A 24,202-nucleotide genomic window follows, 5' to 3' on the forward strand; every position below is an offset into this window, starting at 1 on the left:
AGAAGGACTGGATTCTCCCTGAAAGAAAACTGGGGCGGGAAGATGACAAGAGCCAAGCCGAGCAGAGCTCACATCAGAGCATACAACTTTACTATCCATAACCCATGGACCTCAACATCCTTCTTACTACCTTGAGAAATAAAGAAAAGAACATGCAAAAAAAAAAAAAAAGATTGAATTCAAGTTTGACTTATTACATATACTGATAGATATATGTAAAAATATTTACTGAGATGTGTATATATGCAGGTTAATATCAACACATGTATTTCCTTGCTCTGTCAGTTGAGAGAACCTAGAAACAATGACAGGTAACATGACATGTCAATAGCAATGAGTATACTTAGTGCTCAAATCTTGGTTTCTTTTTTTTTTTTTTTAAAGATTTTATTTATTTATTCAACAGGATAGAGACAGCCAGCGAGAGAGGGAACACAAGCAGGGGGAGCGGGAGAAGAAGAAGCAGGCTCACAGCGGAGGAGCCTGATGTGGGGCTCTCGATCCCATAACGCCGGGATCACGCCCTGAGCCGAAGGCAGACGCCCAACCACTGTGCCACCCAGGCGCCCCCAAATCTTGGTTTCTAATGGCAATTTCCAATAAAAGAAACCAGAGGTCCTTGGAGAAATGGCTGATTCTAACTCTGGGACAGGAAATACACAAGATGAGCTTAGAGCATCTTATAAGGCCATAAATGAAGGAAATGCAAAACAAAACAAAGATACAGAAACACACACATACAATGGTGAGATATGTCAAAGAGATACAGAAGCCAACTGAAAGAACTCCCAGCAGCCAAAGTTGGAACAATTTGAGCAAAAACATAACATAATATTGATTATAGCCCACAGTATGAAATAAATATCCTTGAGTCCATTAGGATACAAATAAATAATTGAATAAATAAATAAGTAAAGGGCTGTTTTCCCATGTAGAAGAGTTCCAAATAATATATATACATAGCCCCATACATTCCATGTCAAAAATATGGAAGATAAATACCCACCCCATAAATGTGGGCTGCACATAGTGACTTACCCTTCAAGAATACAGTAAAGAAAGGGGGGAAATAGCTTACAAAGGAGAAATATGGCCAACGCTAACTCTACCAGGTGATCAAGATTAACATTAACAATGAAAAGTCATGCTGATAGCACATACTCTTGATATGATGTGATGAGAATAGCATCTGTCGTCTTCCATCAAAGAATCCCCCCAAGACTTCCTGTCACAGTCTAGAGAATCCTTGTGTGCAGATGCTATCCTGCATGGGATCCTGGAACAGGAAAGGAATACTAGCTAAAAACGGAGCAAATATGAGTAAAGTATGGTGGAGTTTAGTTAATATTTAGTTAAAATTGGTTCACGAGGTGTAACAAATCGCCCTAACAATGAAAGATGTTAACACTTGGGGAAACTGGGTATAGAGTATAAAAGAACTTTCTGTTCTATCTGTGTTATTTTTCTATAAATATAAAACTATTGTAAAATAAAAAGGTTATTTATAAAATAAAACAAATAAATAGCAAAAGTAGCCCTCAAACCATTCTTAATGAGTCATGAATATGATAACATCAAGAAAATCCAACTAATTTTTATTAGTCATTTGTCATGCGTACAATGAAGTGAATTAAATAATTCATGGTAATTCGTGAGTATGTTTTACCAGCAGAGTAATGTCTTAAACTTCAAAGACTGAACATCTGAAAGAAATTCTACTGGGCCTATTGGAAATCAGACTAAAGGCATTATATAGCATAAATAAACATTGGAAATGTACCCTAAAGCAATAATGCTACTGTTGCTCACTGCCATATGGCAAATGATTGCTGTTCAAGCCAAACTTAGAAAGCACAGTGTTATTACTGAAACACGAGGGTGGAAGAGATTCGTGATTTAAAGAACAAAACAAAACTCTCTCTATAATAACTTGCAACTGCTATCTCAATCAGAACAGCCTGCTAATGAAACCAGAGTCATCAGCACGTGTCTCACTTCATTCGACTCGAGTATTGGTGACAAACTCCAGCCCAATACTACCTTGCGGCCTTGTAGCCATTAGTCGATGTGGTACAAGAGTGTGCCAAGATAGCGTAAACCTCAAACCTTCTCTAGAAAAACCGCTTAAACAGAACATCTTCCTGATGATAGATCAGGCGTGTTATTTTCTTACGGCACTTGAGCCGCCTTAACCTGGAACTGACTCGAGTGGGAAAACTCTGCTGAGATGGGATGGACAAAATTTCAGCAAAATCCTTCTACTCACACTACGGCTAATCCCAAGTCTCTCAGTAGAGGATTTTCTGTACGACAAAAGCATCTCTACAAATTTCTTTTGCTGTGACTTATAGGCTGGCCAAAAAACTAAACATCAAGAGTGCACAGAAAAAGGTTTCCTCCCACTGGGCTTGTAGTTTATGCCTTAAAATTGATTTTCTCAACACAAATGCACAATGAATTATTGGAAGCATGAAAACGCATTCAGTCATCCCCAAAGGGCATTTTTAAATGCTAAATATTTAGCTATATGCTGAAACAGAGTATAAAATTAGAACCATATTTAACAGATGTTGAAAAAAATGGCATTATGCCAACAAATTCAAACTCCCAATATTGTTGCTATCATCCTGTGTAAGGAACAAAATAAGCAATGGTAAAATAACTGCACACCAAAATTGACAAAATAAGATTCATAGATAACCAGATGCACTCTGACTCACAATATGTGTTATACCTCTCAACTGAATGCAGCCAAAAAAAAATCATAGTTTCGGTTTTTGTGACTTTATTTCTATCAAGTGGCTCATTTAATTCAACCAGCAATCCAATATTTGCCAATCTTAAATAAGCCTCAGAACTCTCCTATGGAAAATTCAGGAATAGCATTTGTCTCCCATTAATGCAAAGCTATGAAGATTAAACTCATCAATTTATGATTGTCCTAAGATTTTGAGAAAGACTAGAAACTACTTTCCAAGGTGGTAATGGAAGCATTCAGAGAAACCATGTTCAAAATTGATTGCATTCTAAGTAAGAGGGAAGTGTGAGAAGTTTTCATCCTACCCTCAGCTTCCATCCCAACCCACACATGTATATATTTGATCAACATTAATTTACTCATAAGTCAGTCAATGAATAGTCACTGAGTACCTTCTATATGTTAAACACTGGGAAAATACCATAAAGAGATGGTAACCTCCCACCTGCATTATAATCAATAAATATCTAGACCTTTTCTGAGTTTTCCAGCTTTTTTGTTAATTCTTATCAGAGATGTTGGAATTTTAGTAATCAACATTATGCCTTATCTTTGCTTCTGCTATATTACTAGTCTTATTTGCATAGAACAACAACAACAAATTACAACCTAAGGTTTCTACTAAACAGCTATTTTATACTTAGTGGTTTAGGATCAGTAGAGGTATTAGGAAAAGTGTGAAAACTAATATTGCCCTCTGCTGGCAGATCCTTCAAGTAAAAAGCATTGTGTTTGCTTTGCCATTTTACCTTATTCTCAGTGGTTGGGGATACATTTTGTCATTAAGAGATTAGAGTTTGCTTCTTATAGGTAATATTTGGAATTCCTTCTGAAATAAAGTCCAAAACGTCTAGGCAGTGAAGATAATCACCGTCAGCACCAATCAAAAGAAATACTTTTTAAAATACAGCTCTGCCAACACGATGAGACATTGTCTCACAGCATAGTGGCTAAAATTCAGGGACACCTTAATCTTAATTTATTGAACCTGAATCTAATTATTCATGACTCTCCTGGCTCCTGCCAGCCAGATGGCTCTGAAATTTGAGTAGTCAACCCACAGGATAGACAACTATGCCTCTCTTTTGACAATGGGGGTGTATGAAATCACTCCAGTTAAAACTTCAGATGCGGCGTGAGGTTTGGAGATGGAGATCTCAAGATATTTGAAGAAAGTCTTAGTTTTCACTGACCCTACGTTAATATACTGAGAAGCTTCATGAAGTAAAAGCTTCTTGTTAGTTAAAAAGATTTGAATCATGCTTTGGAGTTGCTTCCATCTTTTTTTAAATGAATTTCTCTTGTTTGATCAATGTAGATGAATTCAAGAAGCATTTGTTGTGCACAAGTGCTCTGTTATTGCATCTTTGTATTGCTAGTACTTAGCACAGTGGCCCATATATAATACATATTTAAGAAAGACTTATTGAATTGGTAAAGGAATTGGCCGATCCCTTTTACTATGTTGAATCAGATTTGTCCTTCTTTCACAATAAAATGCTTAGGGCGGACCATGGTATGGTACGTAGAAAGAACACGTGCTTTGGAGTTGGACAGGCTTGGGTTTAAATCCTAGATCTGATACCCAGCCGAGTGGTAAGAAAGCCACCTGACCTCGGCAAGCTGCAGCTTTCTCTGTAAAATAAGAAACATACTACTTTCTTCCTGTGTGGTTGTAGGGGTTATATGAGATAAATATGTAAAGTGTCTGGCACATAATGAGCTTTCAAAAGTTTCATTCTCTTCCCTTTCCGTTCAGGTGAATTGCTAACTTCTTTCTTTTTAATCAAGACTGTAGAACAAATTTTTCTCAGATCATTTTGAGAAAAGAATACAGAGGATGTGTTGTAGTTATACTATTTGTTTACATTTTGAAGCCCTTTCTTCCCCCATCAGGAATAATACGTATACAGTGGTCCCTCATTCGCAGGGACTACGTTCCATGACCCCCAGTTGATGCCTGAAACCGGAGGTAGTATTGAGCCCAATATATACTGTTTTTTCCTGTACATAGCTACCCATGATAAAGTTTAATTTACAGATCAGGCACAATAAGAGATTAACGACAACACTAATAATAGAACAAACAACAATATATGTAATAAAAGTTATGTGAATGTGGTGTCTCTCTCTCTCTCAAAACATCTTATCATACTGTGCTCACCCTTCATGCGATGATGTGAAATGATAAAACGCCTACGGGATGAGAGGAAGTGCGGTGAATGACGCAGGCGCGTTGTGGTTGCTGTTGTCCTGAGGATTCCTCGGAAGGATTACCTGATTCCAAACCACAGCGGACCACTCCTAACTGAAACCGCAGAAAGCAAATCCGTGGGTAAGGGGACTGCTGTATATAAGTTTCCACACTGTACCGGCTTTAGAGCTTCCTCTGACCTTAAAGTGGGTGACCAACACTAGAAAAGTCACTAGAGGGATATATTTTACTCACCGCCATTTTCCAATTATGCGAAAGTGGAGCAATTATAATGCCTCCCATTAGATTAATGATTTGCAGGTTTCAAAACACTTCAATCTCTACTCTCTTACTTCACTCTCACTTTAGTCCCATTTTTAAAGCTAAGGAAACTGAGAGGACAAAGGGGTGAATGCCAAATGTGGGGAATAAAACCAGAAGACCCCCGTTCTGACTTGTGCCGGGATCATTCCTGACCCATCTGGGATGCATAGCATCCTGTGTTTGCCTCCAGAGCTGCCATTACGTGCTCGCCAGCGCTCCCTGCCCTCCACTTCGGGCATTGCATCCTGGAGCCAAGCCGTCTCACACTGCCAATGGGACTGCGGTCTACTAGTTAAAGGAGACAACCAAGTCATGAGTCCTGGAGCTCATTTTTTTGTTTGCACAGTGACTCACTGAGACATGTGATGAGTTGTTTGGAATTAACTACTTTTCCAGCGTTTTACAAAGCCTAAGTGCCCTTGGTGGTATTTTTAACAATTCTAGGGAAGTTCTCGGTTTATTTTCAACATTAAAGATGCTACAGCAAGTGTGAGCAGAATGGAAAAGTTGAAGCTCTTGTCTGTAGGGCTACAGACTCAGAGTCTCCATTAGAAACAGCTGTGGCTGGAAGTTTTCTTCTGTGATGCATTTATTGACATTCTTGTTGTGTTGCCAGTGCTAGCTGGCGGCCAGCTGTTCTCATGATATTTTAATTAAAGAAGCTCCCACACCATCAAGAAATATTCTGTGCAAAGATGTACAACACCTGTCTGCTGCTGTCCCTGTACCGGATCTATCTCTATATCTAGTCCCCAACAATATAATTCACGCTCACTCTTTTTGCCCCACATCCCAAATAAAGTGTATTAAGCTGGGACCCCTCACCTTTAAGGAAATTTTATCCCCCTGAAATTGTATGCAAAATTGGGTATATATATATATATATGAAGAGAAGACTCATACTTTTTTTTTTAGGAAGAGAAGACTCATACTTTCAACAGATTTTCAAATGGATTCATTATTTGGAAAAAGGGTAAAAAAGATTGATGATAGGTACCCCTTTATACTAATTTTCTTTGGAAAAAAAATAATTGTTTCTTGTCTTAAAAACCTCAGTCAACAATGGGGGACTACTGAGGGTAAGTTAGAGACTAAATAAAGGATAAAAACACAGGATAGGAAAGTTAAATATAAACAGTGTATCTGCTGACAGGCAACAGATGATGAATCACTTGAAAAGAGTAGGTTATAAAATAGAAGTTTTACTACCAAAATTTTACCATAGTCAATATACTAACAATAAATGTATGTATCGACTTCTGTAAGAGGCTTTCTGAAAGGCAAATGTCATCTTTCAAGTTTATGGGCTCATGCTATGTCCAAAAAAGAAGTATATATTTAATCTTAGTAAATAATAATTTATAAATCGATGAATCATAATTTGCCAATATGCCCTGCTCATCTTCCCATTGACCAAGTAAAGCAGCCAGTTCAAAGCCATTGTCCTCTTCCTTCTCTATCATAGAATAGAAAAAATTTCATAAGTTCTAAATTTGCCTTACAACACCCAACACCGTAATGTGTGACATGGTATTGGCCATCAATATATTCCCCCAAATTGCCTTCAAGTTTGGAATTTTTTTTTAAAGATTTATTTACTTACTTATTTATTTATTTGAGAGAGAGAGTGCCCATGAACAAGGGGAAGAGGCAGAGGGAGAAGCAGAGTCCCCACTGAGTGGGGAGCCCAACTTAGGGCTCGATCGTAGGACCTGGAGATCACAACCTGAGCCGAAGGCAGACATTTAACCATCTGAGCCACCCTGGCAACCCAAGCCTGGAATTTTTTTTTAAAGATATTGCTTGTTTGTTTATTTATTTATTTGACAAAGAGATACAGGGATAGAGGGAACACAAGCAGGGGGGAGCTGGAGAGGGAGAAGCAGCCTCCCCGCTGAGCAGGGAGCCTGATATGGGGCTCAATCCCAGGACGTTGGGATCATGACCTGAGCCAAAGGCAGACGCTTAATGACTGAGCCACCCAGACACCCCCAAGTCTGTAATTTAATAAGAAATCTCATTTCACTTCCTACAGATATACAAGGCTTCCTACCTCCACTTCCCCTTCCTATCCCTACTTCCATGCTATCCTTTCCTTCTCCAACATCCCTCCTGGCCCTGCCTCTGCTCCCCATATCCCCTTACCCTCTTCCCCACAAAAAAAAGAGAAAAGAAATAATATTAAGAGTAGACATTTGGGGCACCTGGGTGGCTCAGTTGGTTAAGTGTGTGCCTTCAGCTCAGGTCATGATCCCAGGGTCCTGGGATCAAGCCCTGCATTGGGCTCCCTGCTCAGCTGGGAGTCTGCTTCTCCCTCTCCCTCTGCCTCTCCCCCCACTCATGCTCTGTCAATCTCTCTCCAATAAATAAAATCTTAAAAAAAAAAAAAAAGAGTTGTCTTTCTTTGGAGGCAGAGAAGTCAGCCCAGGACTTTATTCAATAGCACAGTAATTGAAGAAATATCCTTGAATGTATGACCAATTTTACAGCCTCACCATGTCCACCTTCTTTATATTACTTCTGTTTCCTTTCTCTTTAAGAATCTCTCATTGACTGATTGCTTCCAAGAAGCCCCAAGAAAAACCACTTTGTCACTAGAGCCATCCCAAATTCAATGCTTCTCACCACCTTCAATTTGGCCAATACTAGTCTTTGAGAAGAGAAGCAACAAAACTAAGGAAAAGGGACCGTGGCAATCTATTTTTCTCCCTCTTCCAGTCTGAAAGGATGAACTGTTAGATAATGGGAAAGGGGCAGACAAGTAAGAAAACAGCAGCAAAATGCACACACATACATACCTTGCGTAAAGGGCAAAATTGGGGTTGACAAGAATAACTGAGTGGTAAAATGAAGTTCATCTGAGTAGTGAGATGGCATTGCAAACACTTAAGTTTTGGGAAAGAGTTAACACTTGGCTCACTTCTAGTAAAATTCTCAATTTCTTATCCCTATAGATTTAGTAGCACAATAATGGAGCACAACAGGCAGTAAAAAGTTACTGCTTTGAAGAAAAAAGTGGGTTCTACAATAAAATGTGTAAACGTTGCTTCTTCAATGCCTGAGGCACTGTTTCCAGAAGCTTTTTTAGCCTCGTGTCATGTGCACATACAGAATATCAAAATAAAACTTTCAGTGGGAAATTTAATAAGGTTAATTCCTTTTTTAAAAAGATTTTGTTTATTTATTTATTTGAAAGAGAGAGAGAGAAAGCACTAGAAGGGGGAGGGTCAGAGGGAGAAGCGGACTCCCTGCTAAGCAGGGAGCCCGATGTGGAACTCGATCCCGGGACTCCAGGATCATGACCTAAGCCGAAGGCAGTTGCTTAACCAACTGAGCCACCCAGGCACCAGGTTAATTTCTTTTTTAAGAAAACTAGTTTTAGTGAGAGATGCGTGCTAGTCCTCGCATTCTAAGATTTATTCCAACAGCGGTAAAAATGTTTACACTTACTATGTGGTTCAGGCCAAGTTAATAATTAGTTCTAAATTCTACTATATTTCTGTATTATGTCAAATCTAACAAAAATCCGTCAAGATTTAAACAAAATTCATCAAATGTTTTAAGACTTCCTGAAATTCCATCTTCTCCACAAAGGCTTGCCTCAGTAAGGTGGCAATTTCCTGCCTCTTACCCTACCTTTGTCTTCCAATATAACATTCATAAATCTGATCCCATTTTAAACCGTTTAAGGGAAATGATGGAACTGTGCCAGAAGATTTAAGATACCCAAAGCCCTGATTCCAAAGGAGTAGGGAGCAGGAGAAACAAAATACAAGGTCTTTGAAGTTAAAGGCTGCATCTTAATTACTTTTTTATTGCCGGTACTTAGGATAGTGTCTGTAAAATGAATGAATGAATGAATGAATGAATGAATGAAGAAATCAATTCAAATAGATTCTGAAAACCACAGACTGGCAAATATAGCATCTACCTTCTCTTGAAATGAGAAATATGTCAATGAATTGTTTACCCTTTAAAAAAGAGAGCATGGGAGCACCTGGGTGGCTCAGTTGGTTAAGCAGTTAAGCATCTGCTTTCAGCTCAGACCAAGATCTCAGGGTCCTGGGATGGAGCCCTGGAGCCTGTTTCTCCCTCTCCCTCCACCCCTCCCCCTGCTCATACTCACTCTCTCTCTCAAATAAATAAGTAAAATCTTGAAAGAAGGAGGGAAGGAAGGAAGGAAGGAAGGAAGGAAGGAAGGAAGGAAGGAAGGAGGGAAGGAAGGAGGGAAGGAAGGAAGGAGGGAAGGAAGGAGGGAAGGAAGGGAAGGAAGAAGGAAGGAAGGAAGGAAGGAAGGAAGGAAGGAGGGAAGGAAGGAGGGAAGGAAGGAAGGAGGGAAGGAAGGAGGGAGGAAGGAAGGAAGGAAGGAAGGAAGGAAGGAAGGAAGGAAGGAAGGAAGGAAGGAGGGAAGGAAGGAAGGAAGGAAGGAAGGAAGGAAGGAAGGAAGGAAGGAAGGAAGGAAGGAAGGAAGCTAGCCTGACATCCTGGATTCACTAAAAACAAATCACATCATCCTAAACCCACTAGGATTTTACTCTTTGCCCTGCTCTGATCAACTTAGATCAAAACATAATCAGCATACTAACTTGTGAAGGTTACAAAATTGGTGAGGATTGTTAATACACTAGATAATACAGTAGAAATTCTCCTTTGTTTCAAAGTTCTGAAAAATGGACTGAAAGCAATCTATTTAAAATTTAACAAAGAGAAATGTAAATGACTGTTTCAGATTTATGAAAACAACTTAAAAATTCAAGATGAGGGGCAACTGGGTGGCTCATTTGTTAAGCGTCTGCCTTTGGCTCAGGTTGTGATCCCAGGGGCCTGGGATCGAGCCCTGCATTGGGCTCCCTGCTCAGCGGAAAGCCTGCTTCTCCTTCTCCCTCTGCCCCTGCTTGTGTTCCCTCTCTTGCTGTCTCTCTCTCTCCATCAAATAAATAAATAAAATCTTAAAAAAAATTCAAGATGAGAGAATCTGGATTCAGTGATGTGAAAAACATGGTATGGCATAGCATGGCATGGAAAAAAAAAACAATGCAAAGGTTTCAACGGACCTCAGCTCAGTACGAGCTGATGATGTGAGACGGCTACTAAAAAAGTTAATGTAAGTCTTAGTATTAATAGAAATATTCTATACAGATTATAAGAGTAAAAAGTCCTCTGTAGTCTGCATTAGATAGAAGCCATCTTTGCCCTCTTGTTCTGACACTTTAACAGAAATGCTGATTAACTGGAGAATGTTGAGAAGAGCATGACCAAGATGGTGAGAAGCATTAAAGGCACATCAGATAAAGAATATTTAAGAAATTTGGAGCATCCAAGTTAAGGGAGATGAATTTAATCACCAGGTTTGTTTTTATTTATTTATTGGACTTCAAGGACACAAAAGTATAGTAATCATAATACTTGGTTTAAGACACATTCTCTTCACTGATCACAAATGTTCTTAATCATTTATTTTTATGCTTGATTGTTTGCTTGTCTGTTTTTAATGATGTAGCAAGATCCCATGAACCCACCACCCTAAAAGAAAATAAGAACTTGGCAATAACTTACTTCTACTTCTGACAGTGGCCACAAGGTATCTCCAGCAGATGGCCACAAAAATAGGTCCCATTCTTACAATATGATATTGAAATTCTACCGGTGGAGTGGTGAGGTCTATGCATCCTCCTCTTGAAACTGGACCATTGTAACTGCCTTGACCAATAATGTTTGGCAAAAGTGACACTATACAACTATACTAGATCATAAAGATGACATGCGCTTTTGCTTTTCCCCCTTTGGATGCTTGCTCGTGGGATGCAGGCATCATGCTGTGAAGAAACTCAAATTAGCCCACACTGAGAATCCTTGCGGAGAGGCCACAAATAGGTGTTCCAGCCATTAGCCAACATCAACAGCTAGACATCCCCAGATGATTCCAGCTCCCAACTCCCAAATTCAGCCCATCCTTCCAGTCTTCTCAGTTGAGGCTCGGACATCATGAAGCAAACACAAGATATCCCCATTATTTCTTGTCCCGACCTCTGATGCATAGAATCTGTGAACATCATTAAACGGTTGTTTTATGACACTAAGATTTGGGTGGTTTGTCACACAGCAATAGTAACTGGATACCAGTATGTGGTCATTACGATGCATTTCCCTGTTGCACTCAAAACACCACCTTGTATCTTGTGTTTATCTATCTCTTCTTTTCATCTTTTGTTATTAGATCTCATCTTCAAGTAAGCCTAAGAGTATAGTTTTAATTTAATATTGTTTTTTACTTTATAAAAGGATATCATATTTAATGTATGCTTTTGGAACTTTTTCTTTTAACATTACGTTTGTATTATCCATTCGAAAAGCTGTTGTTCAATAATGTTGACTGCTAAATAATATTCCATTGAATAAATATACTCTCATTTCCACTCTCCTGTCAATGCGCTGTTAAGTTTTCCTAGGTTTTTGCTCTTGTGAATAGTGCTGTCAAGAACATTCTCATATACATCTCCTAGAGTATTTGTACAAAAGTTGATCTTACGAATAAAACTAAGAAGGAGACTACAAGAAGGTAGGATATGTGTTGGGTCAAATATTTAAAAGAATGTGGTAATGGGGCTCCTGGGTGGCTCAGTCAGTTAAGCGACTGACTCTTGATTTTGGCTCAGTCATGATCTCAGGGTTGTGAGATCAAGCTCCACGCCAGGCTCCATGCTGAATGTGGAACCTGCTTGAGATTTTCTCTCTGTCTCTCTCTGCCCCCCCCCACTCATGCTCTCTCTCTCTCTCAAAAAAAATAACTTTTTTTAATTAAAAATTTTAAAAATTAATAAATAAATAAATAAGTGTGGTAAGGAAGAGGACTACAATTAAGGCATAATATAAAGAACTGGCCCTAGACTCAGCTGACTTTCAAGGAATCTAAGTTTTGCAGCTCAAAGTTCTATGACCATGGACAATTCATTTTGTTAATCTACAAGCATTTTTATCGAGATTTAATTTATAATATGAAATAACTTTGTAAATTATATTGATATAAAAATATGGCATTGTATGTAAGAATAAATGTAGTGGTTTTATGTGTTACTACAGAAAAAAAAATTAGGACCAAAGCCTGGAAGTTACACAGGCTCAGATATTGTACCAAAGATAAAAAAGAACTTTTAACAGTTTAACCCGTTCAACAATAAAACAAGCTTCTTGGAATGGTTGAGTTAAGACTGGGTCTGGGGTACGTCTGGGGTAAGACTGGGTCTGGGATCTCCCTGCAATACCAGGTCAGGCAAGTGGGGTGGGAGGGATCACAATGAAAGGATGACGGGCTAGGCTTCAGGACTGGATATATGTGAAGGATTCTTAGCCAAGAAGCCAAGAACAGAAGTATGAGCAACAGGACATACCCAGGCAAATCATTTAGCTCTTTCAGTTATGCTGTGTGTTATGGATTAAATCGTGACACCCCCCACCAAAGATATGCTGAGGTCCTAACTCCTGGTATCTATAATGTGACCATATTTGGAAACAGGGCCTTTGCAGATGTAACCAAATTAAGATGAGGTCATTAGTGTTGGCCTTTAATCCAATATTTTTTTTTTAAAGATTTTTATTTATTTATTCGACAGACAGAGAGACAGCCAGCGAGAGAGGGAACACAAGCAGGGGGAGTGGGAGAGGAAGCAGCAGGCTCACAGCAGAGGAGCCTGATGTGGGGCTCGATCCCACAACGCCAGGATCACGCCCTGAGCCGAAGGCAGACGCTTAACCGCTGTGCCACCCAGGCGCCCCGCCTTTAATCCAATATGACTGGTATCCTTGTAAGAGGGGAAGACAGCCATAGGAAGAGATACACCAACAGAAGCATAGACTAGAGTTTTGTTGCCACCAACTAAAGAATATCTCCAGATATAACTAGAAGAAGGAAAAATCCTCTTCTAGAGGCTTCACAGGAAGCATGGCTTTGCCAACACCTTAATTTCAGTATTCTAGTCTCCAGAACGGTGGGAGATGAAATTTCTATTGTTTTAAGCCACCGAGTTTGTGGTAATTTGTTATGGCAGTCCTAGAAAAACTAACACACTGTTAGTCATTAAGAGTCCAAGGAGGCATAGACAATTACTGATGCTTGCACAATTGTATAGCAGGGATGTTGTGAAAGAGATGACTTCACTGAAAGGGAATTTGGACATATCACCCCTAAAGGTCCTTCTTGATTACGTGATTCTGTAACGCACTGATCCAGTAAGATTCTCGCACCAATAGATACATAGCATAGATATATAGATTGCAATTAATGGGTTAGAAAGGCCAGACAAGATGTCTAACACACGTATTCATTTAAACCTCACAAATCTTAAATCAGATGTGCTCAGCTTCCCACAATAACATAGGTGTCTATATATCTCTACCCATGAATGCCAACATTCTCTTCTGGCAAGATGTAGGAAGGATACAGTAATAGATTAACACCATGATAACTATTTGGGATTATTAGATACAAAAAAGTAGAAAATAAAATATAAATGTGAAAAATTTGTGTTTCTCAAGTATTTTATCTTACCTAGAGATTAAGAGGGAGGAGGAGGGGGAAGAGGAGAGGAAGGAGAGGAGAGAGGGAGGGAAGAAGAAGGAAGGAAGGGAAGAAGGAAGAGAGAGAGGAAGAAAGAAGTGAGGAAGGGAGGGCAGGAGGGAAGGAGAAAGGGAGGACAGATGGAAAGACATCAGGGTATATAACACCACTTCCTGAATAGAGGGCCAGGAGTCAGAAAGTCCAAATTACTGAACTAGTCTCTGCACCATCCTAATAATAAAGCAAGTAAATGTTTTTCCAAAAGTTATAAGTTACCAATGATACATTTATCTCAATGAGATGTTCACAGTGCTTTAAGAAAGCTATTAATGGTACATGATTCACATCTCTGTTGAATCTGTTTCTGTTCAATATTTGCATAGTTTTATAAATGTCAATATGTTCTTACATTTACACAGTCTCTCATGGATTATAAACTCTGAATGGGGAAGACACTCTATTTTACAGATATACTATGCCACCAGACATTTGGAGATTCCTAAATTAGAACAAATAGTGATCTAGTTAAATATCATTGTGTTTTGCCTGTAAACTAAAGGTGCTTTTTAATCCCCACATGGAATTGTTGTGTTGATTAAATAAGACAAGGACAAGGCAATTGCACAGTGGCCATCAGTAAATCTCCATTAAATATCATCTCCAGGTTTCATACGGAGACAAATATTAAGAGTCAATATTTGTGCTTAAAACCCCAATGTTTATAGCAACAATGTCCACAATAGCCAAACTATGGAAAGAGCCCAGATGTTCATTGACAGATGAATGGATAAAGATGATGTGGTCTGTACACACACACACACACACACACACACACACACACACACAGAGGAATATTACTTAGGCATCAAAAAGGATGAAATCTTACCATTTGCAGCAATGTGGATGGAACAGGAGGGTATTATGCTAAGTGAAATAAATCAATCAGAGAAAGACAATTATCATATGGTTTCACAACTTAAGAAATGAAACAGAGGATCATAGGGGAAGGGAGGGAAAAATAAAATAAGACAAAATCAGAGAGGGAGACAAACCATAAGAACTCTTAACCATAGGAAACAAACTTAGGGTTGATGGAGGGGAGGTGGGTGGGGGGATGGGGTAACTGATGGGCATTAAGGAGGGCACATGATGGAATGAGCACTGGGTGTTATATGCAACTGGTGAATCACTGAACTCTACATCTGAAACTAATGAAACACTATATGTTAATTAATTGAATTTAAATAAAATAAGATAAAAAAATTAAATGTGGAAAATGTTAAGATCTTTACCCCCATAATGAAATGCTGACAATGGCAGAGTATAGAGTAACCTCTATAAAGCACCAGTTTTAAGCCCAACAATCGAGGGGTTAGACCATGGCTCTCCTACCCAGTGAGCTATATGACCTCAGGTAAGTTGTCTAGCTCCCTTATCATCAGTTGTCTTATCATAAGAGTTATTTTCAGGGTCATCACATAAGTATTAGTTGTAACACTTATAAAGCATCTAATGTCATGCCTGGCACACAGGGAGCATTTGATAAATAGTAGTAGTAAATCCAAGGGGGTCTTCAGACCATGTTGACTCATCTCAAAGGGTTCCTCTAAGTACTTTCCATTCCTCTATACACAACTTCTATTTTATCTAATAATTTGAGTTCTACTTCCATATCATTACATACATATGTTGTGCCTATATTACAAAAAAATCACACAATTATTAAAAATTAAGTGCCTTATGAAGGAAAAGTATCCAAAACCGAAAAAAGGAAAAAAAAATCAGTATCAGATGGTTGAAGGCCAATCCAAGGATTATCTGGGAGATGTCATTGTTTAATTTACTCTTTATTGGGACACCTGGGTGGTTCAGTCAGTTAAACATCTGCCTTCAGCTCAGGCCATGATCCCGGGGTCCTGGGATCAAGTCCTGCACTGGGCTCCCTGCTGAGAAGAGACCCTGCTTCTCCCTCTGCCACTCTCCCTGCTTGTGTGCTGTCACTCTCTCTGACAAATGAATAAATAAAATCTTCAAAGAAAAATTTACTATTTACTGCTGACTAAAGGTCCCAAATTTAATAATGTTACCATGAACTGTATAGATTTTTTTCTAGTAGAGATGCAAATAATGTGTTTTGTGGAACAGAATATCCCAAGGCTTGTGGTTATGGGTATTAACTAGTATTTTTGCATCTAGTTCAGTAATCTTCTCCTAACATTCCTTCATTAAATTACCTATAAATATCTGAAGTCTTCAAATGCTCTTTGACCCAGTCTTACCATCTTCCCAATTCCCTCACTAATAAATGAGTGAATAAAATCTTTGACATGTGTTCACGTTATATTTGCATGTGAGTCATAATTTTAATTTTCTAAAAATTATATGTTAGCAGCCCTGAGAAAGCTTATTAGGAACTTAATTACCATAATCTTTTACAAAATGAAAAATTATTTGGCGATGTGAATTATCACTTTCTAATTTATCTGTTACATCAGTTCAGAGTTTTGCTGTGTTCTCAGAGCTGGGCATTCCTGTGTTCAGGCCGCCGGCACGATCAAGGACAGCTGCCAGCTGCTGTGGCAAGATACGTTGGCAGAAGTTCTAAGATCTCCTATTCAACTCTATTTGCAATGAATTAAAAATCGCTGCCACAGTTGCTATTGGCTTCCCTTTCTTTACTTATTCCAATCTGCATTAATGGTCTGAGAGATAAGGCTCATGGTACCACAGGCTCACAATGTCTGGCTACTTCACACATATGAAATAGTTCCACTCCAGTTTTCTTGCCAAAAGGGGAGAATAAACAAAGCTGGACTCTGAAAGAGCGGGCTTGTTGGTTTCACCTGATTTGCACCTTGTTAATATGTAAGGCTCACTGACACAGAAGCCATTTGGCAACACTTGGAGCCAAATCTCTGCTTAATTCATGATTACTTTAAGCCATGTGAATATCATGGGTTTATATGCTCAAGGTTTTGAAGAAAGAAAAGTTTGGACAACCCAGATCTGAATGTAAAATTTTATGGATAATTCAAGGGCTAATGATCCTTGTTTCCATGAACAAATATTGAAGTATATGATAAATCCATTAGGCTCAGAATAGGAAAACAAAAAAAGATACAAATGGGGGTGAATTATTCTCTTCATAGAAGGATTCTGCACTATAAAAATAATTCAGGGGCACCTGGGTGGCTCAGTCAGTTAAGCGTCTGCCTTCACCTCAAGTCATGATCTTAGGGTCCTGAGATTGAGCCCCGCATTGGGCTCCCTGCTCAGTGGGAAGCCTGCTTTCCCTCTCCCTCTGCCACCTGTCCCTCTCCCCTGCTTTCTCTCTCTTTCACTCTCTCACAAGTAAGTAAATAAAATAATCATTTAAAAAATTCATCATAATACCTTTTAGGAGTGAAACCCCGGGGCCTATAAACTTTTCTTTTTCTTCTCCTCTCTTTCTCAATACAAATGTTTAAAGCAGCGAGGTAGAATGAGCAAGGCTTTCGTACTGCTAGTGGTGTGTGACCTTAGAGAAAACTATTCATCTCACTTGGACAGAATTTTCTTATCCAAGAACGAATGAGTGAGTCTAGTGGACTTAGATCAGATCTTTCTTCTAGCACTAATTTTCATTTTTGACTTAATTTTCAGATATTTAGCTAGTTGGAAGGGTAGCTAGATCAAGCCTATATTCTTCCATTTACTGATACTGCAAATGGGCATGAATCCTAGGTTTTTTGCTCACAAGCTGTGTGACTTTGGGCAAGTCACTGAAACTCATAAAGCCTCAGTGTCCTTATCTGTAAAATGGGGACAGGGATGCTACTTATGGCATATATTTGAAAGGTTAAATGGCTAAGTGTATTCAAAATGCCTGATACAGTAACTAGTATGTAGTTTTACTCAATAAGTATCAGTGGTTTTTACTGTTGGAACCATGGTACGATAAGACTTCTGAGTTCAAGGAAAAATTTTGCAAAATAATTTTTTAAAATCTATCTTCAAAGCTATGTATGCTCATTTTGACCCAGTGCAACTCACTTTAAGATATCCTGTCTAGAACTGAAATTAATTTTGCATTTCACAGTAATTTTCTCACGAGCATATAACGATTAACAATATAATATTTTCAATCCTTTATTATCCTGCAGATAGAAAACACTACATACTTATCTGACATTTTATTACATTTTTTAAAAAGCTAAAATATTGGCATTGACATTAAGACAGGATGACAGAGAAGATTAAGAAGGAACTACAGTTGTTAAAAAAGTTTCCTGAACAAAGTGTAAATTCTCTTCATCTGAAATAGCCTCTAAAACGTTTTCATATTTTTTAAGATTTACTGATTTGTTTGAGAGGGACAGAGAGCGTGGGCGGATGGGCAGAAGGCAAGGGAGAGAGAGAATCCTCAAGCAGACTCCCCGCTGAGCCCAGAGCCTGTGGGGCTCAATCCCAGAACCCTAAGATCATGACTTGAGCCGAAATCAAGAGTGACAGACTGAGCCACACAGGTGCCCCTAAAATATTTTTTATAATGGCAGTATTAATATTAATTCAAATGGTATATTTTTGCTTATAGGTGCTAAAAACTATGGGTTGTATGGACTCTAAGAAGTCAATTTGAGTTTCAATTTTTTAAATTTAAGCATCATAGCTAAGATCTGGGAAAAAAACATGAAATTCATCTAATTGCCAATTTTACAGGTTTATTTACAAGTTTGTCGTGACTATCATCCAAAGTGGTAAATAATTCTAAGCTTAACATTGGTAACATTTCAGCCTTAGTTACTATATAGTTATTTCCATTTAACAGGTCATAAAAACAGCAGTGAGAATACTACTACTACAACTTATTAAATATCTGCCTTTTACGGAGCACTCCCTTACTATGGGTCTGCAATTATTAAGTACATGAGCATTTATTTCTTTTTAGTTTTAATTCCAATATAGTTAACATACAGTGTTATATTAGTTTCAGGGGTACAATATAGTGATTTCAACACTTCCATACATCACCCAGTGCTTACCATGGTAAGTGGGCTCTTTAACCCCCATCACCTATTTCAGCCATCTCCTCAATCCCCCTTCCCTGAGATCGTGACCTGAGCCGAAAGCAGGAGCCCAACATTCAACTGACTGAACCTCCAGGTGCCCCATGTCATCAAAATTTTTAAAAATCCATCCATTTCTTCAACGTTCTCCTGTGCAGAGCCTTGATGGAGTGGCGTGAAGGCCCTAAAGAGAGAGAGGGCAGGCTGGGGCAGGGATGTGCATAGCCTTAGGAACGGGTGTAAAGTCTAGGCTTTATTTTAGATTTGGGTAAGGGGAGAAGCTGTTGAAAGTTTCAGAGCAGAATATAACTGGCCGTAACCTGTGCAAAATCTTGAGGGTGAGACTACAGATGGGGGGTCAGGTGGGAGATGATACAGAAACAATTATATACAGAGGTGGTGGTGGTGGAGATTTGAATTTGAGCCAGGGCAGGTGCTGGCACTTGTCAGCTGAGACTGGGTTAGAGAAAGAAGGGCAGAGCTCAACTCTCTGATATGGACAGAAAAGAGGAAAAGACCGGTATATGAGAGAAGAGGTGCTCAGCTCTTGTTTCATCCCTGGGGCAGGGACCAAGGGGGATGGACCATCATTCTCTACCCATCTCTGGGTCCTTGCTTCCTGAGACCGCCACCCTCCAACAAAGTTTTAAATTTGGAGTCCACGTTGAAGCCTGAGGGATACAGGGAGAAAAGGAGGAACCAAAAATGGAGGCAAAGTCCATGCAATGTGAGCACTAACAGATCTTATAAGAAGATAATGACAGAAGAGGTCATCATTCATCATTTGAGGGTCAAGTGTGTCTGTGAGAAGGCGATTCCCCCACCTTCTTGGGGGGGGGTAGAGGGAAGTTTTCCTTCCACAAGGCAAGTGAGTAAATCTCTGAGAATAGCCCTAAAGGAGAGCCGGGTGCCCGCAGAAACAGGCATCACTTCCTAGCTAGAACCACCCTGGGCTGCAAAGTCCAGAGGTCTACATTCATCCCAGTATAGAGGCCAAGCTTGGTGAGACCATTCTCAGGGTGGAGGCCATTATCAGAGAAGAGACCTGTGGCATATTTGCCTTTACAGTCTCTTCCCTAATCTGGGGGAGAATAAAGAGTTGCATAACATCTGTTCCTGTGTTAGGAGATTCTAGAAATAGGAGGCAACATCTGAAGGTTTGATGACACCATTCTGCCATGCGTCTAGGAGAAGGAAGGGGACAAACACTCCCCAATCCCAGTTCTCCATGTCCCATAAAGGATATGTACTATCATCCCTCTCATTCCTTGGCTCCATAAGAAGGTTCACAGAGATTAGCCAAGGGGCAGGAGGCCTGGGAGTTGCCCAGGCAGCCCACCTTGGAAAAATGTTTAGAATTTTTACCCCTGGCAGCAATGAAGGGCCCAAAATGAAGCTAAACTGAGACCCCTACAAGCCACCAATAGTTCCTATGCAGAGACCACCATATCAACAGAGGCCACCAGCATCAGAGAGAAATAGGCTAACTCAGAATGAGCAGAGGACTCCTCAATCCCTGGCCACTCAGGTGTGACCCTCTGACAGGCACTATCAGCATCACCTGGGAGTTAAAATTAGCAACGCAGAGTCTCAGGCCCCACCCTCAATCTTCTGAATCACAATCTGCTTTTTATCGAGACCAATAGGAGATTCATATGTGCATAAAAGTCTCCGCAACAGTGCTGTAAACCCTGACTCTGTGACCAGTTCTGGGAGCAGAGTTTCTTCTCCCTTCCCACTGAGTTGGCTGCAGTAAGCGCTGTGAGGACGTGTGGGAGTCTGGGGTTTGATGAGACATGAGAAGGAAGGTCCAAAAGGAAAAGAAAGAAGAAAGAGTGTGCAAGAGAGTTCACATACACCCACTTTTCAGGTCACCAGGTAGACAGTGTCAGGGAAAAGGGAGCAGAAAAGCTTTAGATGAAGTTTAAGAAAAAGTTTTAAAATGAACAGTCTTAGGGGTGCCTGGGTGGCTCAGTCATTAAGCGTCTGCCTCAGGGCGTGATCCCGGCGTTCTGGGATCGAGCCCCACATCAGGCTCCTCCGCTGGGAGCCTGCTACTTCCTCTCCCACTCCCCCTGCCTGTGTTCCCTCTCTCGCTGGCTGTCTCCTGTCGAATGAATAAATAAAATCTTAAAAAAAAAAAAAGAACAGTCTTAAATACTCAAATAAGACTGTCCTGATAATCACATTGACAGGAATGACCTTGGCCAAGATGTTCTGAAGGGCAAGTTCAACAGAGAGCTTTTCTGAAATCAGAAATAAGAAAAAAATGTAATGGTTCCATGTTTACACGCTCCATAAGTTGAGAGTTCTCAGGAAGGCACTTCAACAATCCTGCATTTATCCACCAAACATTTATTAAAAACCTAAATGCAGGGCGCTGTGCTAAGTACCAGAATGCAAGCAAATAAGACATGAACCTAAGGGACTAAAAGACAAATGGGTGAGAAAGTTGTCCCTTCAGCAAATATTCACTGTTACCCTCTTCGATCCAGGCACTGTTGTGAGCACTAGGAGTGGACTAAATAAGCAAACGCCCTACTCGTGGAGCTTACATTCTAGTGGAGGAACCGGATAATACACGAGATAAAATGGATGGTATGTGGGATAAGGGCTAAGGAAAAAAAAAAGGCAGCGAAGTGGGGTTGGGAGTGTAGGGGGAGCGTTGCAATTTTAAATAGGGGGGCCAGGAAAGAAGCATGAATTCTGAGTAACCCCAAAGCACACCTTGTGAGTGTCAGAAAGGAGAGCACTCCAGGCAGACAGAGCAGTAATCCAAAGGCTTTTCAATGCCAAGACCACCAAGGAGGCCACTGTATGGCTGCAGCAGAAGGAGAGCAGGTGAGAGTCAGAGGACATGATGTTGGAGAGGTAATGCCCATCAGGGGGGCCTTGAAGACCCCTGTGAGGACTTGGGCTTTTCCTCTAAGTGAAAGGGGAGTCATGGAAGGCTGTTATGCAGGGGAGTGATGGGAATCTGACTTACGTTCTGATAGGCTCAGTCTGATTGCTAGGAACGATGGAATGAAGAGGAGTTGTAAGATTCTGGGTGTGATTTTCAGGTAGAGTCACCATTTGCTTTGGAGTGGGAAAAAAAGAAAAGACAGGAGTCAAGAATAACATGTAAACAAGTCAGTATAATAAAATATTGTATTTTGTTCACTAAATTCTGTAAATTGCACCTCATGTAAATCCAAAGAGCTCTAGTCTTGGTCCCAGGACATCCAGCTGAGCCTTAGCAGGACTTCGTGCTGGCCTGACGTGGGCTATACGCGGCATAGAGAGCTGCCGTACAGCGGATGCCATACAGCTTTTCTAGGTTGTGATGAGGCAACTTAGAGAATGAAATCACAGGATGTTCCAGGTGGCACCTGTCTGCTTTCTTGAACCAAGTTAAACCACGTGTTAGAGTATTTCTTGTGTTTCTGTCCGGTGTTCTGAGGTTGTAATCTCTAATCTAATCCACAGAAGGTGTGGGAAGGTACTACTAACGAGGTTCCCCTTAACGGCTCCTTCCATTCCAGAACTAACTTAACAGCTGGTCCCTGAAAGTCTCTTCAATCCTTAAGAAGCCCAAAACTAATTTCTTAACAAAAAGTGGCAAACAAGTGCCTCAATGGGAAAAATTATCTGGAAATAAGCTAAATCTGAAAGATACAGTTTTAAATACCCAATTGTAAGTCTCAGTTATTTTCAGACATCATCTCAACTGCAGTATTTTCCGAAAATGTCCATCCTGACTTCCTTTTTAAAACAATCTATAAACCAGGATCATAAAATCCAACGGGATCTACATTTTTAACATCTAACCACAAGGTGGAGATCTAAAGCAAAGAGTAGTTTCATAACAGGGCTCAACTTAGAATCCAGAGCTTCTCATCCAAGATTAGAGGTGTCTGTGTTCTCAGACTGTACAGAAATTGCATTATTTTAAGTTAAAGGAAAAGACATCGCTTATGTATCCGTGTTCTCTTATACGGATTAGAAATGTATACGGCGCACAAGTATTTCAGGAAGCTCTAAGCAACACAATGTCATTCACGCGTGCAGCAAAGTGGAGACATTGATTAGATTTTCAAGCTTTAGGTATAAAGTAAGGAGAACGCTATTGTTTTATTACTTGATTGTGAGTACATTTTAACAAGGGCTAATGTGATTATTTTAGTCCAGATATTGGAAGGCTGGTACTGAAAACTCAGTCCCTTTAAAACTCACAGACACAAGTACCAGACTAGTGGTTCTAAAGATTCTAAACCATGAGTATGACTAAAATACTCCTCCAGTTTCATTTCATGTGTACACGGTAGTGGGACTAACTTACCAAGTGAAGCCCTGGTGACAGCAGAAACTCCTCATCTCCTTTAAGATTAATGGGTTTTATCAGTTTGCCCAATGGCACACCAAATGCACTCGTTTGATTCACAGATTATCCTCCAGGGTCACTTCATCTAGAAGTTTCACTATCTTAAAAATAATCTAAATTTCCTTGGATTTCTTGTAGTGTGAATAATTATTTTTCCCTATAGAAACAAAAAACAGTCGAAAGAGATAATCTAAGCTAAATAGTAAATAGAAAACATGGTATGAGCTTTTCTGTTTCTTCTACTTCCATATGTTTTAACTTATTTAAAGATCATGTAACAGAAGTATATTAACTAGTTCAGCTGCAGCCAAAATTCTTGGCAGGGTAACTCCTTAAATTTCCTCTGCTATTTTTTATCATAATGAAAGAAGCCATTCGTGGAAACTGTTTTTCCTCCTAGTTTACTCAAGTTCTAAGAACTTCAATCTTCTATTTATTAAAGGTGTTGATCACCATACCTTAGAAAATTAAAAAGGAAGGCAAACACATGCTCCAAGATTGTTGCTTTCAGTTCTTAGGTGGGAATTTCCCCTCATTCCTTAGCAGCAGATTTCTCTCTTTATCTCCGTCACCTGCCTATGGTTACAACTAGTAGAGCAGAGTTCCAAGCTGTTTATTTAGATAAGCATCAAAGTTTGGGATGCTGATCTGTACTCAAGAGACCTTTGATCCTGTGCACCTTGATTTGGAAATCAAATTGGAACTCTAACAAGAAAGATTTGTCTCTTCCGCTACGTTCTGGTCTCAGTAAGGCCGGAAATACCAAGAGCCGGCTTCGTGGTAGTTTAGAACTTCCGCTTCCTGTTCTGGACGAAAGAAGAAGAGGACACATATACAAACATGCACCACAAAATACAGTGACCTTTTGCAATCCACCACAACATCCAGGTTAAATTTTGTTCAGATGTTGCCTGTTTACTTAACCAGTGTAAGCTTATGGGCCACCATTTCAAACCAAAACAAA

General features: G+C 39.7%; 1 long non-coding RNA gene across 4 annotated transcripts in view; it reads right to left on the reverse strand.

The window, feature by feature from the left end:
- Positions 1-570: 570 nt before the first annotated feature.
- The window catches only part of LOC103668689, a 28,560-nt gene continuing 4,928 nt past the window's right edge, over positions 571-24,202 (reverse strand). The window contains exons 4-8 of one of the 4 annotated variants that reach the window (XR_005836380.1): positions 23,697-24,044; positions 23,197-23,395; positions 21,862-21,953; positions 4,923-5,066; positions 571-1,276 (exon numbers count right to left, since the gene is read on the reverse strand). This is a non-coding gene — a long non-coding RNA (uncharacterized LOC103668689). Of the gene's footprint in view, positions 1,277-4,922; positions 5,067-10,663; positions 11,320-14,716; positions 14,755-21,861; positions 21,954-23,196; positions 23,396-23,696; positions 24,045-24,202 lie in introns of those variants that run through there. The other 3 variants (XR_005836381.1, XR_005836382.1, XR_005836383.1) reach the window with 3 other exon arrangements.

The sequence above is a fragment of the Ursus maritimus genome, unplaced genomic scaffold (assembly GCF_017311325.1).
Source record: "Ursus maritimus isolate PB19 unplaced genomic scaffold, ASM1731132v1 scaffold_2, whole genome shotgun sequence".
Taxonomy (NCBI): Eukaryota; Metazoa; Chordata; class Mammalia; order Carnivora; family Ursidae; genus Ursus; species Ursus maritimus.